Raw genomic sequence first — 17,295 nt, 5'->3', positions numbered from 1 at the left:
GAAGAGCTTTTGAATGGAGTTGCAGGATCCAGAGAAAGCACTGCAACAACTGCCCAACAGCCGTTACCCACGTGGGCTAATTTTAAGAAGAATGGGAACCATCGTGTCAGTGGGACTAACAGTGGGTGACAGGGCAGTAAATGTTAGTGGAGCGGTTGTATAAGCTCCAGGACAGCCTATGACTTCTCTTTTCCTCAGAAAAAAAAATTCTCAATGTGTTTATTACTTCATCTCTTTAACTAAATGCCTTTGGCAAAGGCACTTTACTGTTATTAAGAAACCATAAATTGAACACTTACAAACGTATACACGTGAACCCCTGTGCTCCTGCAGGACTAGAAGTAGCAAGATGGCTACCAGCAACAGGCAGAAATAGTGATTTTAATAACAATGTTTATGTCCCCTGGGTCCTTCCTGACAAGGTGATGAATGTGTCCCACATAGCCAGCTTTCCACTTGCTGTAACTTCAGTATCAGAGATGGAGCCAGCGTTCCCGCAGGGTGGCTGCGGGGGACAAGGCATTCATTTCACAGGCACCAAAGATCCATCACCAATGGGACACATGGAGCTAAAGGGTCTGTAGAGGGCAAGGAAAGCAGACAGGAATGTGGGACAAAGAAGCAACCACTTTTCCTCACGTAAGGGGAAAAAACACCACTACTTGATTTCAGCTGGAACAGAGCAAAGATGATGAGAAAGACCCTGCATGCACCAGGAGCGCTGCTGAAAAATAGCCGTCTTCAGTAGACCTCTTCCAGTCCTTGGAGAAGGAGAAAAAAGTCCTGGCAAGATACGGAAAGCCACAGGTAGCTAAAGGTTAGAAGGAAGATTTGGGGTTATAGGAAGATTTTTCACAGGAAAAGGAAGATCCTTGAAGGACTGGCTTAAAAGTACTGGGTTTCTAGGGCCGAGGCTGGGACGTGGTACCTTGAGGGAAAGAAGCAACCTGGGGCAAGCAAGATGATGGAGATTTGTCCACTAAGAGAAAGCCTGACCAGAAATATGGAGGAATTAGGATCATTGGTACTAGATGAGAAATCAGGTAGTCTTAGAATAAAAGGACCATGGTGGAGACTGTGTGAGTCTAGAAAAGAATGGTTTCATGTTGTTAAGGGTTTGCTATAAATCTTCCTGGAAATTGTTTTGGAGCAAAGTCATTGGAGACATCGATATAGCTAGGGTTGATATCGTTACGTAAAAGCTAACCTCCAGGCAGAGGCTGCGGGCGAATGCTCACACTGACTACGCCCAGGTACAGCTGGAGCAGGTTTCTTTACCTGCCAGGTATCAAGCCGACACAAGGAGATGCCACCTTTGCTGATTTTCTTAAATAGGAAGAAGTTATAGAAAAGCCAATCCTAGAAAGTAAGCTTGGAGTGAGTGATCACAACCAGTGTAATTAAAGAGAAAGCTATTACAAATAGGCTTAAATCTTAAAGAGGAGAAGCTGGATGAAGGGATCTCCAGCCTCCTCCACAGATGTATTCCAGGCACTTTGGCCTCGATTTCACCAAAAATTGGGGGCTGCCAGCAGGCACCAGGGCCAGCCCGCTCAGGTGCGTGGGCCTCAGTGTGCCGTGCTGTGCCATGCCGCGCTGCACCGCTCATCGGCTTGGCCAGATGAGCAGTGCTGACTGTCCATAAATACAGCAGGGCCATCACCACCAGCGAGGGAGGAGAGCTATTTAAGCCAAAGGACAGTGCTGTCACAAGAACAAACGAGGATAAACTAGCTATGAATAAATTTTGGCTGGAAATGGGAAGGATGAAGCTTTGGGCCAGCCCCTGAGCAGATATGGAGAGAGGGAGTCGGGTTTTATTGCTAACTTTTCCAAAGTGATCGCAGGGCGCAAGATCAGGGGCACCAGGGCTGCAGACCACATCCTGTGTGTCCCCACGTGATCACGCCCCGGAGCGCGTTCGCGGGCGGCTCTCCACGGGGCTCTGCGCTCGTCTCAAAGCCTCGCTGGGAAGCGTAAGCCCCACTTGATTTCATACGCATGTTTTTTAATACATATGTGGCATTTCTTCACAGCTGTCAGCATCAACCTTCATAGCTGCCATGGTGATGAGCACCACAGAGAAGGCTATAAATAACATGAATGTGCCACATGCTGGCCCTTTTATGGGCCCCACTCTTTTTGATTTACTTATATGCAAGATATTTTACAGGACAACCCAATTAAGCTTGACAGCTGGCTGACAACGAATTCTTGCCTGGTGACGGCTTGCAGGTGCGTTACATTAAACAAGACAGCGCGATGCAAAGGACCGGGAGCAGCTACTGGTGGGATTTTGCATTTGTGCCTGCTGTCCTGGAGGTAACAGCTGGTGGCACTGCAGGCTCCCCTATGACCTTTAAAGCAACAGCCACCAAGGTCCCGAGATGTTTAGATCAAAATGCCCAGAGAAGGAGGTACAGTTGGATGTCACAACACAGTGAAGTGCCACAAACTCTAGTCAGGAGCTCGTCCCGTTAAGTAATGCTGTACCAGGCCAAAAGTTTTAGGAGGGACCCATAACTTCCCCCTTTGTGTGAACCTATTAGTCATTTCATTACAGGGGCCCACAGAATTTCTGGGATGCCAAAATAACATTTCATGCCTGAGTGGAGACATTTTGGCTCCCTTTCAATCCGAACAGTATATTCAGCTTTGAACATGATGTAAAACTGTGTCCAGAAACAGCGTTTTACAGCGGCTTTGAATTTCTTATGAGGCCACAGTGGAACTGAAAGCCCTTGATCAGGGATCCTTGGTGAGAAGATGCCTTTGATGTGACAAATCGCCACTTCTTTAGGGCATCTCAGAGCCAACTGAACTTGAAATAACACAAATGCAAGTCAAGTGCAATCAGCGGCCAGGGCCTCTGCGATTTGAGGTCATTCGAGCCATTTGGCCAAGGTCTCTCTGATAATGTCATGGCTCTTTAAGTTGTCACAACTCACACATCGGATGTTGCAGGTGCTTGGGATCTATATCCATGATTGGCGCACTGCACATCACCACTGCCGCCACTATGCTGACTTCACGGAGCCCTTTCTGGATTTATGCAAGATGATGCTGGTTTCTCCTTCACTGCGTTTTTGCCCCAGAATCCCTTTGCGATGGCACGGTAGTAGCACTTCCTTCCTCATGCTGCCTGGAACTGCTCTTCTTCATCTTTATAACTACACCACCAGCAAATGAGGACCGCTGAGCTGGGAGGAACACCACTCCCTCCTGTGGACCATCGCTCTGCTGTTATCCTTTCAAACACTTGTACTTTGACACTTCACAAGTTTGATGCAGGGATTAATGTATGTTATCAGCACGTTCAGCTGATCCTCAGCTCAGTAACTTTGCCTGTAGTCAGACTGCTCATCTGGGCTTTCATGGCATTCTCCACGATGCTCTCTGCATCTGGCAAATTGACTCCTCACAGAGCATCCACTGTAAATAATGTCTCACTCAGCAGTTTTCCTCTGATACCTATGTAATTTCAGCAGTAATTTCTGTATTCTGGAGTGGCGATGCAGTAATAAAATGGAAGACCTGGGGCTGGCACAAAGTTTCTCTCTCAGCCCCAGATTATCGTCGCTATTCTGCCACAACCTCTTTCACTGCCCAGACCCACTTGTGCTTTCTCTCCAAACCAAATAAACAACCCACAGAGCTACCTGAGAAACACAGCTATTCACTATAGAAATAATCAAAGTTGCTTCTCGTTTGCTCTCCAGGCAAGGCAGCAAGTGCCTCAAGGGCCTGCCCTGGGTGCCAGCGCTGCACCGTGGCCGTTTGCGGCCCCCCTGCATCCTACCCCACCGCAGGAGGCGGCGGGGGAAAAAGCTGCTTTAACGCCTGGGGAAAAATGCAGACCTCTCCCTTCCAAATGAATGCAACACCATTCTTTCAGCTGTTCTGGCCCACACAGAAGTTTTCGGATCTTTGGTCTTGAGCGATTTAAAAGTTTTGAGGAAAGCAGATGCTTCATAAAATCACATTTATGCACTTGGAAACCCAATTTTCCAGCAATTTTGAAAACTGAAAAAGTTTCAGTCAGCTCGTTTGATGTTCAACCTATGACTAAAAGCAGGTAGCTTGAAGGTTAATAAAGAGCAGTGGCTCCCAATGGTGTGACCTAAACTACCTGTGTTCTATCACTATGTGACTTCAGGTTTATGAATTCCCTCAAAATTCAAATTAAGGGTGTTATTTCTCCGCTCCCTTTCAGCGTTTTCTCCTTTGATGTCTCCTAGGTGCTGCATTTTTTGTGTAATATTTCTTCCCTATTCCTTGGATTGTTTTATTTTTCCTTTGCCAAAGAAATCAGGCTGCAGCTCAGCTCTGCAAAGTTCTTTGGCAACTACAAATTTCCTATACTCTGCTGGCCGCTTGCTAGATTTACGTGTGAAGACTGAGTTCAAAGCAACACTACTCTCTTCCTGTGAATCTAAGAGACAAGATCCGCATAAGACTGCCAGGCTTTACTGCCAAAGCCTGGTTACACAAGAGGACAAGGGAGAATTAATTAGCTCCAGCACCTTTTGCAACACTTCGGTATGGATGTCTTTAACCATAAGAAGTAATGAAGCCTTCTGCAGACCCTGACTACCCAAACTATCATGACCTCCACCCAAAGCCAGGGAGGTACAATCACTGTCCAAAGCCAAAGTGCACATGACACAGCTACAAGTCAAAAAATTTTTGCTGGCTATTATGTGTGATGACTTGTGTAGCTGCCAAAAATGGAGAATGATCAAAAAAAGCTAAGAAATCAAAGGAGAAACTAAAGAAAACATTAGATTGATTTTTACTAGGGAAATAAGGGCTTCATCACTTTCTCTTTCTAGAACAGAACAAACCAGTGATTATGTTACTAAAACTGCAAAACAGAGACAGAAACGGGGAGGAGTGGAAGGAAGAGGCTCCCTTTCCTGGGAACTGTAGGTGGCTCATTGCTGTGGAACAACATGAGAAATAGCAGCAATGCTCACAGAAACTAAAGACAGTACACAGGGGAATTGAAAGACCAAAACGGAAGCTGGATATTTTGCAAAGGGACTAAAACAGAGCTTTAAAATAGGAGCCAGAGACTCCACAAAATAAATTAAAGAAACGTGGAAGCTGCCCAGGAAAAGGACTTGTAGCAGCAATACAATCTTGGTTAGCACAACTGCTGTACGGCAACAGCAGCCTGGGAAGCCTCAGTGCAGGCATGCAGCCTGCGCTGGCCAAGACAAGGTGTTCATCGGCAGAACTGCTATACAGCAGATTTTCCAGGAAATGCAGAAAACCAGGGAAGCTAGAGCCAACTGGGATCTGGCTAGCAGCAGTAAGCTGCAGCAGGAGTTTAAAATCCAGCTCTGGAAGAAAATCACAAAGTTGCAGTCCACAGTAGGGTGCAGTTGCTTGGATGCAGAATTAGCCTAGCCTTCGCTTGGGGGAATCATTTACAGCCTGTTCACACCACAAGCAGGTCTACAGGAATTTCTTGTGCTTCCTTAATGCACGCATGGCAGTCCAGAGGGGTGAACTCCACCTGTCTGGACTTTAATAATGCAAGACCTCATGATCTTTGACAATTAAGTTTCTTACAGACTACACTGTAATGCAAATGAACAGCAAGGGCAGGGGGTGGGAACAGAAAAGCTAACCGAAAAAAATCACCCAGCTCTGTTGCTGCTGTGGAGATTAACACACAGGAACCAGAATAAGCCATCCTAGGGTATGCAGCTCCGAGCCAGACTTCAGTCTGAGCTATGTGGTAATTGCTAAGGGCAACCAGGGGCCCTGCTTTTTCTCTCTTTTTTTTTCCCACTGTCTTGCTCTGTGTCTTGTGTGTGGGAAGGGAGAGGGGATGCTTGCATGCTGCGTGGCTTGCAAACAGTACAGAGGGAAGAGTTCAGCTGAAGTGTTTGAGTTGTAAAAAAGCAGGCACACATAAGGACTAGTAATAGTAGGTTTCTTCCTAACTGGAGTTACTGGCGAGACCCCAAAGTTGTGGATAATTGGCTTGTCTAAACAGGTAGCAATAGGAACTATTTAATGTGGCTAGCTCAAAAGTTACTATGCAGCTCTTGTGATACCCTGGGAGCTGGGTGCTGGCGGTACCACAGCTTTCTACTACACATCTGTGCAAGGATGAACGGCTTTCCGGCACATGCAGCTCCCATGCCCTGCTGTTCCAATATGCTAGACTTGAAATCCAGGTGTGCAATATGGCCTAAAATATACATGTCTTGATCTGCCTCCTAGCCTCAAGACCTTGGGAGTTTCTGGGATAGCATGTTTGCAAGGTGCTCACTCATTCACTGCCTCCTGCCTTGCACCCTGAGGAGGAACTGCTGGGCCCCAGGAGAACCAAGGACTTGGTCCCTCCATGTGTGGATCTGCTTCCAGATGCTTGATCTGGGAAAAGGGAAGGGCGTGATGGGCTCATGGGAGAGGATGAGAATTTCCAGCTGCAGTCTGAGTATGAAACTGGAGTTTGAAGCAGGCTTCCTGTGAACACTTTGCCCAGCTGGGCTCTGCACACTGGTTTATCTGCAGAGCTGTCACAGCCCGAGCCTCTGCTTTGCAGCCAGGTTTTTATATTCTCTGCTGATTTCCCAAGGGTCTTCATTTCGGCTCATCATCCCCACAGGGATCAATAGGACTGCAGCTGCCGTCCTAGCAACTGCAGCCAGCTTTGCTGAGCAGCAGTGTGGTCTGCTGGATAAAGCAGGGGCTGGAAGCCAGGAGCGCTGAAAGCCAGGAGCACTGAAAAGCCAGCCCAGTTCCTGCCAGCAACCTCCGGTGAGGGCTTGGTCAAGCTGATCAGCGTCTTCAGAGATACCCAATGCATGTCCCGGTCGGACAGCAGCGATCCCACGTCTGCCCGGTGCTGCAGAGATCAGTCAGCGCGTGCAAGTTCTTGTGAGGATCGATTCTCCCGCAAGGTGCCTTGCATGCGTTACGGGCTTGCTCGTCTGCAGCACGCAGCTTGCTCTAGGTCTTTTACTGCTACGTCTACAGACAGCGTCTTTGAAACTGCGCAACATGAGCCCACAGCGACTGCAGGGAATATCTTGCCAAAAAGTTTCGAGGGTTGTAGCAACAGACTCCCTTACAAGCATCGCTCGGTTGGTACTCTACCAATATGCAGAAAGTTCGCATGGGGGACGAGACAGAGTGCTAAGAAATATACACGCTTTTTTAAAAAATGATGGACTGTACTTTGATGCTTTGGTGGGGCAGAGCCCCGGGGAAAGTACTAAGAACATTTCATGTTCTCCCAGCCAGCACAGATCAGGCAGGCAGTCTGCACCATCAGCCCAGCTTTCATCCCCTTCCTTAGCAGATGGCCTCTGCCCTGTGAGCCTGAAAGGCTAGAGCACCCAGAGCAGAGAGCAAGTGAGAAGAACCTCATGAAAATAGCCAGCATAGTCCGACATCGCAGCTGTTGAGGATGTGACCGGACACATCTCCTTTGCCTCAACTCTGCACTTTGGAAAGCCTCTGCTAGTGAGCAACACTTGGCTCTGCATCCAGCTGCACGTAGCAGACATCAGCAAGAAGGTTGTTTCACTGGAATTACCCAATTCACCTTGCAGAGAGTGCTTCTGGCCCTTGCCAACCCATTCTTTCTAAAACCTCTGTGGAATTACAGGTCCTGCAGGAGTCTGTAACAGACATACCAGAGATCAGCACCTGCCTGAGATTGCTTTCCCCTCGGTGGGGATACTGTGATCTGTAGTTGATGCACACTTCGTGTTTTGACACCACCTCTAAAATGTCTATATCAAAGCCAGCTACAACCTACACTCTTTGGTTTGAGGTTACTACGCTCAGATGCGCAATGCAGAGTTTTCTCTCAGTCCCCAGCACAGGAATTCAAGCCAAAGAGCAGCAAGAGCTCTGCACATCATGATGCTGTCCCAACCCCAGGCTGAGGAGGTACAACCACAAGGAGACATGCTCTCTTCTTGCCCACTGTGCAGAGCCCCATGCTCAAGAGTATCACCTTTGGCCATTGCTGGAGACAGAGGCCTGACTGACCCAGTAGTGCACTTCCCTGGAACAGGCTCCTTTGGCTGCAATAAAGCTTCAGAGGAAAAATTAAGGCCACAGTTTGTCGGGTGTCTTTGCACACAGTGATGGATTGTGCATCTAGTTATTAACCTCTTGCAAAAGCTCAGTGTTATCTTGTACAGAAGTAATATTAGGTTAAACAGCTGTTGATAACTTATCTTCTGTTATCAGCGACTTTATTCAATGCCAATATTTATCCAAGAAGCATTGCTCTATTCCCAGCGGCATTCTTCGTGGCGTCAAATGAAAGCAGCTTTTAATAGCTCTTAGGTACTCACGAGGCTTGCATTACCCAAGCGCCTCCTAATCTCGAACGCGTTTCGCCTTGGAGCACAGCGCAGAGAGAAGTGCTACCCCATGCTACAGGCAGGGATGAGCACCGGGAGATCCAAAACGGCATCGTGGCCCTGACATACAGCCCATGCGGACGAAGGCAACTCCACTAAGGGAAGCAAATCCTGAAGCCTTGAGATGAGGTGCCCCCAGGCACCTAGAGTTTCTGACAAGAAGACACCTAATTTTGCAACAGCACATGGCCAAAGGAGCCTCCGGCACCTGACCTCGGCTGAGTGCTCAGGTGGCCTCGCTCCGGCCTCCGTCGCCCAGGGGGGTCATCAGCAGGGTGAGCAGAGCATCCTCCTCTGCCTCCCAACTGGGATGGGGCCACTGCAGCCTCAAACGCCCAGGACTCCTGGGTCCGTGGAAAGGCACAAGTCACTTTCTGGGTTAGAGGACTCGGCTCGCTTCCCCTCAGCCCTCAGGATCACTCATACAGTTCAGAGCAGGCAGTTGCACAATAAAACCTCCCCCAGGGTCAACAGCCCCGTCCATGGTGCGGGCTCCCTGCCTGCGGCCGGCCACCCAGCTTGCCCCCGCGCAGCCCACGTCATGCAGCTGTCCTCCGTGCTGCCCCGCGCGCCTCCTCTTCGGCTTGCGAGCAGGGCGAGACGCTGCTCCGTGCCCTCCCGGGCGGGCTATGGGCATCCGGCGCAACAGGTCATGTTTAAGGGTTATTGCTCTGCATTTAGCGGGTGATTGTGAATAGCTACGAATCATTTATTAATGCTTTCTGAGGTATTAATAGAGGTGCCCTTAATATTGAGTAGGGCCAGTTCCTTGTCTTTCCAGCACTCCTTTTTTCCCTCAGCCCATCTGTCCATCAAGCACTGACCACACAGCTCAGAATCTCTTTGCAGTATGGCTCCAAGTGGACAGCCGTTGGTTTTATTTTCAACTATGTAGTTATCCTCCCTGGCTTTCAATAACAAAATGATTGTGGGGTCGTCAGGGAACTCCTGTCATGCCATTGAACCGCTTAAGCAACGGTTGTGCTCGCTTTTGTTTACCACGCAAATTTGTGGTTTGTACGCAGTTTTTGAGACTTCTTTGCTCGCTTCTTTGTGCTTTCATGCTCAGTCCCCCTCCTCTTGGCTTTTCTGACAGTTCCACAGTACGGAAAATGAACCATTTGCCCTGAGGCCCCAGCAGTGAACACGGACCCCACATTCCAGGCAGGGATGGGTGGGATCCGTTGCCCCCGATGCTAGTGACCTAAAAAGGCAGTCGTACGCACTGACTCTACAGCTGGTGGCACCAGGTGCTTCTGAATGGTAATTCCCGCATCCCAAGAGGTGGACACAGGGAAAGCCCTGTTTCAGTGTCCAGTGGTTTAAGATCCTGCCTGAAGGGCCTCAGCTCCCCCTTCAAAGCGTTGCCCATCTAGAAGAAGAGGATGAACTCAAAGTCAACGGGTTATAGTGGCTTTGTGCCCGTGTCTACACTCTGTGTCTCTTTGCAGCTAGTTTATGCTACCCAGAAGCAATCTGAACTAAGCCCAAACTGCTACTGTACCATCCTAAGGGTGTCCAGATAGTGGTGTTACATTGGTTTAACCACTGTAACTGCAGAGGACTGGTGAGTTGTACAGGCTTAACTGGAAAAAATAGGCCATGCTGGCTATGCTGAAGTGCTTCTCAGTCAGGAGGCATCTACCACAGCTTTATGTGCCCTGGCCTTTTGCAGGGTCAGCTGGGAGGGCCGTCCAGATTGCAACAGACTGCCCCAAACCATCCTTCAGTGCAGAGCCTGTGGTATGTTTCCACAAGGAGAGGTGAGGAGATGGGAAGCTGTTAAATTCACATCAAAGAAAGAAACTTGCCACGGTCTTTCTGCATTCCCCAGTATGGAGAAACACCCTTTCCGGCAGGGCGAAAGCAGCGCCAGCCCAGCGCAGAGCCAGTGCTGCTGCCAGCCTCCAGAGCTGTAGCCATCCATCCACCAGGGTCTTCCTTCAATCCATGTATGGGGGTTTTATTCCCAACGGGCCCTTGCTGTGGGCTTTGAACCCACATCCTTTTTCTAGAATAAACCTCTGTGACTTGAGACGTCAGCGTTTAGAAAAACAAAAAGTTGTCAGGTTGGAAGTGGTTCAAAGGACTGAAAAAAAAGAGAGACATTGAGCAATGCAATGGCCCCGGGGGGAGGCAGCCAGCAGCTAATACGAAGAGAGAGTCCTTTGCTTGTAGGTCACAAGGGCAGCCCCCTCTCCCTGCAGAGTTACAAACCCCAGCTACTGGTGGGACCCTTTTCCTTCCCTTTTGCATCCTTGAATGACAGTCCTGCAGTCAAAGGATCAGAAGAGACATCCCCTGCTACCACACTCCATCATTCAGACCTAGCGTCAGTAGGTTTCTCTTAGCTAAAGAAAAGAGAAGCCGTGTGCAGCTTTGTGCTGAGCTGCACACACTGGCAGGAGCCTGTCTGCGAGTTGCTGCTACGCTATTTTTCCAGCGAGTCTATCCTCTTCATTACTCTCGCTGCTATTACGACAGTACTGCAAAGCCTTATGTGCAGACCGAGACCCTACTGTGCTGGACGTGGGAGAAGCAGAGACCCGGGAGAAGAATTTGCATCCAAAAGAAAAGAGGTTCCTTAGTCTAACCTCTCCCACTTGTATTTACTGGGAATGAATTCAGGCCTGGGACAGGGTTTGGGAGTCTGGATTCAGTTCCCAGGAGTTTCTCCTGCAGCCCCCCACCCCGGGCTCTCATGCATGTGCCTGGCCACCCGCAGGTCTGCACATGGCCAGCTCTGCGTGGCCAGCAGTGGCACAGGCCATCTGCACACACTCCTGCAGGAGAGCTCCTGAAGTTCCCAGGAGTGAAGACACGGTCTCCTACAGAGCTACACAGTCTGGGCTCTGCTCACGGCCTCCCCCTCTCCTCTCATCCTCCGTACCACCACCGGTCCACGCTGCAATGACAAATTATACCTTGGCCACCGCTGGACTGTTTTGTTTTGCCACTGCTGGTGGTGGAGCCAGAGGAACTGAACCGGTGATCAGTGAGCGAGCTGCAGCCCTAGCAATTGCCAAGGGCTGGCCAGAGACCGTAGTTAATGCGTAGTCTAAGCTGCGAGTGGCAGGTACATTGTAAGTATGTCCCCTGACTCAGTACCCAACTGTGGTGAGTTTACAGCCCTCGATACTGTTACATTAATCATAAGGAATCTCCCAGTTCCTTGGAAATACAACAACAAGCTCTCCGGGGCTGGTTTCAACAGTTTTATTCCTAGGTAATAGCCCTCTCCCTCATTTATAGCTATGTCTAGACACAAAGTGAGGAAGGTGCTATAAACATTTAATGTAAAAACCCTGTCTACCTCCTAATTCCCGCGTTTCACATCCCAGCCATGCCCTGAGTTCACAGGCATAAAGTCTGTGCTCGCACAGCTTCCCATGCACGCGGCCTCCAGCCCCGCTGGCTCCCAGCCCCTCCCGGGCATGCTCCCGGCACGGGACAGCCGACACAGCGGGGCTGCCCCTTCCCTGCCACGCGCAAACCACTTGCCAAAAGAGGCCGGGTGTGCTACAAACTCGACTGGCAAGATGCAGTTGAAGCAGCTCTGCTCCTGATGGCATTTCTCAGCACTACCCTTCCAGAGACCCTCTGACAACCCAGGACAACATAGAGAAAATCTCTCCCATAAGCACTAGAAGAGAGAGGAGCTATTTAATACTTTTTTTTCCTACTAACTCATTATTGATCAAAACCATCAAAATTAACATAATGGGATAAAATCCTAAAATGTTCAAGGCCTCTACGGATGCCATAAAAGTATTTACTTAAGTTAAAGTACTGTACTTAATGTGCTCATAGCTCTGGTATCAGTGTCCCACTTATATCTTGTGCAGAGAGAGAGCTTCTCTACCTCTTTTAAGGCTTCCCAGGGAACCTGAAGTAGGTAAGACCTCTGAGGCAGACAGCCGGGGCAGAGTGTCCAGGGAGGATACATACTGAAGCCCAGGGATGATGCAACCAGCCTGGGCACATCAAGGGGAAGGAGAATGAAATCAAGACACTACGGGAGGTGACGGTGGCACTGCCCTGCTCTCAGGGACCGAGCACACAGCAGGGGCGGAGCTGCTGCATACTCGGACAGCCACGGTACTGCAGAAGAGCTTGGCCAACAAATCCAGCATGGAGAGCAACCAGAAAGGCTATCAGGGATGACGGCGGGTAAAGAACAAAACCAACGAGATGGCGACCTGCCTGCGGTGGCTCTGCTGCCACGAAGGGTGGTGACTTCATCTCAAGGTGCTAGTTGTTGTCGATTATTTTCCAGCTCTTGTGTGTGTTCATGCGCTGCAGAGCACTTTGGATCCTTCAAGATGAAAGGTACTTTCACCAGCTCTTCAGTGACTTGTTTCCTATTATAGGTCTGGTTTTGACACTCCCCCACCCTCTTGTCTAAGTTTCTCTACAAAGCTCTTCTCACTTTTTCATCTTTCTTCTGCGGTCTCTAGCCAGGAGAAAAAAAACATATTTATTTCCTTTTTGGAAAGCTTGAGATTAATCAGGCACAGTGATCTGGGGATGTGAGACTTTAACAAAGGTGACTCATTAACAAAGAAGTCTGCATACTTTTCTGTAAACTCCTCTCTTAAAAATGGCTTGGTGCTTAAGGAGAAAGAAAAGCCTTTGTTTTCTGCAGTTAACAAGCCTAGCGGATGTTTTAATTAAGTTGGGTAGGAATTTTCAGTTACTTGATGTGAAAATGCGAGCCTGTAAGAGCCGCCTTTGATGCTTGAGTTATGTTTTAAACACTTGATGAGTCCTGCAGAGTTGGTAATCTCTTTAGCATAGCTAATAGCTATTGCTGGAGTGCTCGTGAAATCCGGCTTTGTTTGCGGCTCCGCTGAGCTGGAGGCTTCCTTAGCAGTCGCAGCCGTCCACCCTGCTGGCTACCGGGGGGCTGTTTGCAACTCCGAGGCACTAGCAGCTCCCGCACCAGCTCGGGGCAGGAGGGAAGAAGGACGCGCGGGCCCCGAACTGGGGGGGTGGTAGCAGGGAGCCACAAGGGTTTCCGACCACGTCTAACCTGGGCGATGTTGGACCACTTCCAAGCACCTGCTTGCACAACCTGGTGTGACCAGAGATGGGCACAAGCGCCTCCTGCCTGCCCTTGCAGAAGGGCAACCCCCGTGGGCTGGCCCGGTGGGAGGGCAGGAAGGCACCCCGTCCCTGTGCTTGGAAGGCGGGACATGCCATGGTCTGCACGGGCATGCCTCCAGGAGGCCCAGAGTTGCTACCTCAAAATAAGAGCTTTCCTTCTCGAATATTTTGAGTTGACCTCTCTCCAGATCTGGAGAGACATCCCATGCCTTGTGAGAAGGATCCCTCTGCTCTGCCGCTCGGGATTTGCTTTAGGGACAGGTAGGGAAGAACTGCCTTTGGGGCAATGCAAAGGTCTTTTGACAAAGGATGCTGCAGGGAGAGATGAAAGCCAACCAGCTCTGCCTTACTCCCCCAACACTGCATATTTTCCCACTTCTGTTTAGATTGCAACTCACACACACACACACACACACACTCGCATGCATGCATTTTTGCCACATGGCCATTCAATTGCCAGCTGCTCCTCCCAGAAGTTTTGCAGAAATCTCTATTTACATACAAAGCTACTTGTCAAAGCAACAACAGCAAACTGCGAAGGCAGAGCGAGTGCACCCGGATAGCTCTGATTCAACAAACTCGGTCCATGCCATTGCTCTCAGGGCCGTCGCGAGTTTGCTCCCTTCCTCCTGCACACGATGCGGGGTGCCACGAGCCTGCTGCAGGACCGCAACCCTGCCTGTGGGCTAACGGGGCCCCGTCCCAGCCAGAGCCCTTCGGCAGCAGCACAGCACAACCAGCAAAAAGGAAAATAGCAAGACAACGATGAGCCCTGCCACAACGCACCGCTAGGGCTGTGCCCCAAAGGGGCACAAAGCAAAATATCAGTAGCAATCTATCAGGGTATTAAAGTAGAAAAACGGGAATAGCAAAATATTCTCTCTCTGGATCTATGCGCTAAATAATTCAATAACCAGTGCTATTTCCCAAGTCGGCATGTGTTTGTACACGGCACTCCCGAGGGATATCCCACTGCTGCCTTTTTACTGCAGGAAGACAGAGAAGCTAGGGCCCAGATCCTCCTCTGATTCCCTTTGAAGAGCTCCTCAGAGCGCCTGCAGTGCACAGCGGGCGCTGGGAGCCGGGATGGACGCCGCTCGGGGGACTCGCTTCCAGACTGGAGCTCCAGCCCCGGAGCTGTGCCACGCCACGCTCGCTGCCTCAGCCATAGCTGTGAAAGCCCTGGTGCATCTCTGTACTGTCTTGTATTTATTTCCCTTAGTATTTTTTAACTAGGGGGGAACCTCTCTGGCAGAAATCCTGGCTTTGCCAAATTTCAGAGGAATTTTAAGAACAGTTATGCTCAGGCAGCCTTTGAGGCCATGGAGTTAAATGGGACAGGGCTTGAGTCCCTAGTAGTGCTAGTGTCTTAACCAGAGGTGATTTTCTGCAAAACTGGCTTAAACAGGCAGCCAAACATCTGTTTTCATTCTGACGGCAAAAGCTTCGCATTGGGAAACAGAGATAAACCCATTTTATACTCAGCCCAGTCTACTGTTTGTTGCAGCAAAACCTGTAGAGAGCCCTAAAATTGCAGGATCCATGCTTATTTCATCTTGGATCTGTGACGCTCAGGAGAAGGGGATTTCTGGAGGAGGACCCCTCATTTGACGGTCCTCCCACGGGGACAGGAGCTGGGTCCCACACATTCAGCCAAATGATGCTACTTGGATTTTCACAGCCGGAGCACCGCAGGGCCATAGCACAGCATCTCCGCGGCCCGGCAGACACTAGATTATCTTAGGGGTTTCAGCCCATCCTGAATACATCTTTTCCCCTTCGCCCCCTAATCGGGAAGGGGACCCGTCTTCTCTCCGCTCGCACATCGCTGCCAGGAGCTGCGATGGCAGAGTCAGCCCGACTCCGGCTCCCAGCTCCCAGCGCGGCTGGCGCTGCCCCTCTAGCAGGGGCGCTCCTGGCTCCCCTTCCTGGAGTTACTGCTCCCTGGGCAGGTGGCAGCAGCTCACACAGCTACGAGGCTTCCAGATTCCTGGCACAAACTGGCATGGGACATACGAATACCTGTGCCCACCCAGCTGCCCTGCTCCCCTACAATAAGGAGACTGGCAGCAAGTCCCGAGCGAGGACGCCAGCGCTGGACCTCCTCTGAGCACCTGGATCATGATCCCCCGCCAGCGCGCCAGACTGAGCACGCCCTCCTCCCCGGCGCTGGCGAGGCTGCGGATCGATGCCCCAGGCCCATGCGCAGGCACGGCTCAGCTGTGCGGCGTGGCTGTCCGACGCACGGCGGCAGCCTGCCACCGTGCAGGGAAGAGGGGGAAAGGCTGCAAATGGGGATGCTCCAGGCACCGGGAAGTCCCCGAGTGAAACCCGCACGTGACGACTGGGCACTGTCACACCTCGGGCTGCTCTGCTCAGGCACTCCCTGGACTCACCACCCGTAGCAGTGCCCACACGTGTCACGTGCAGAGTCAGGTCTCTGAGTGGGCAGTGCCTCAGCCAGTCAGTTAGGAGAAGGGACGGAGAGCAGTCCCACTCAGAGCATACTCGGTAGCACCAGGGAGGGCTGAAGCCTCTCTCCCCCATCCCGGGGGTCTGTAGCTGCTGGGCTGTGCAGTCTCTCCCACGCTCCCTTTCCACGGCTCAGCAAAGGGCCGGCTGCAGAGGGCAAGGGCTTCCAACCCGGGCTTGGAGCATCCCTGCCGCAGCGACGGCCTCCCAGCACGGCCGGCCTCCAGCGCCCAGGCTGGGTTCAGGAGGGCTGCAGGGGGTCGGGCTCCCTCGGGAGGACAGGAATTGACCGTGCTCCGGCATCCTCTGGCTGAGGCCTAGCCCGAGCCCGCCTGCTCGGCTGGGACACGGCGGCCCCACGGCAGCACCCGCGTGCCGAGGCGCGGGTGGCTCGGGCCATGCCCTGCGGGGACCCGGCACCGCAGGTCACACGCTCGGGCTCCCGGGCTGCGCGCAGCTTTCCCCGAGCCAAGTTTGGTCCAAAAGCAACAGCAGCTGCTCCCGGACCGGCCCCCCCGCATTAGCACCAGCGCCGGGTCCGGGCTGCTCCCCGCGGCGCCCTCGCCCTGGCCGCTGCCGGGGGCGCCTTGGCCCCGGTCTCCCCTCCCGGCCCCGGCGCGGCCGGAGCCGGAGCCGGAGGCGGCGGTGCCGGGCGCTGCAGCGCAGGGGCGGGCAGCGGCCCCCCGGCCCCGGCGCCCGCGGGGGAGCCGCGGGCAGCCCCGGCATCGCGGTCGCCGCCGACCGGGGGAGCGGAGGCGGGGAAGAGCCCGGGGCGGGCGCCCGGAGCCCAAAGGGGGCAGCCCCGTTCCTGCGGCAGCCGATGGCGGGGGGGGACAGCGGTGCCCGGTGCCACCGGAGCCTCCCCGCCGCCACGGGGAAACTTGCGCCGGGTCGGGAGCCGGGTGAGGCGTTAATGCAAGGGGGGGAGAGCCCGGAGCACCCCCGCGACGGGGCCGTGCCGAGCCGCGCCGAGCCGCGCCGAGCCGAGCCGCGCCGTGCCGTGCCGCGCCGCGGGGGCGGCGGTGCCTTACCTGCGGGGGGAGGCTGCAGTCCGCGCCGTAAATCCGTGCGCCGAGCGGTGCGCAGGGCGGGCGGGGGGCCGGTGCCCCCCTCCCGGGGCCGGCGGCGGAGCCCCGGCCGCCCGCCCGCCGCTCAGCCCCGCGGCGCCCGCCGCCCCCGGCGCGCTGCCCGCCGCCGCGCCTCGCCGCCCGCCGCCCGGGCTCGCCGCATCGCCGCCGCTGCCGTCGGGGGCTGCGGGCCGCCGCCGCCGCCGCCGCCGCTCGCCGCTCGCCGGCCCCGCGGCCCCGCGCCGCGCTCG

At 52.6% G+C, this 17,295-nt stretch overlaps 1 protein-coding gene across 1 annotated transcript in view; it reads right to left on the bottom strand.

Annotated features, from left to right (window-relative positions):
- TMEM121 (transmembrane protein 121) overlaps positions 1-17,036 on the bottom strand; it is a 45,724-nt gene extending 28,688 nt beyond the window's left edge. Inside the window, exon 1 of the mRNA XM_067300441.1 lies at positions 17,009-17,036. The gene's annotated coding sequence lies outside the window, so the exon portion shown is untranslated. The remainder of the gene's footprint in view (positions 1-17,008) is intronic.
- Between the last annotated feature and the right edge of the window lie 259 nt (positions 17,037-17,295).

This window comes from Apteryx mantelli, chromosome 8 (genome assembly GCF_036417845.1).
Source record: "Apteryx mantelli isolate bAptMan1 chromosome 8, bAptMan1.hap1, whole genome shotgun sequence".
NCBI classification, from domain to species: Eukaryota; Metazoa; Chordata; class Aves; order Apterygiformes; family Apterygidae; genus Apteryx; species Apteryx mantelli.
Note: the sequence above shows the minus strand (reverse complement) of the source record. Positions and strands in the feature narration are given on the sequence as shown.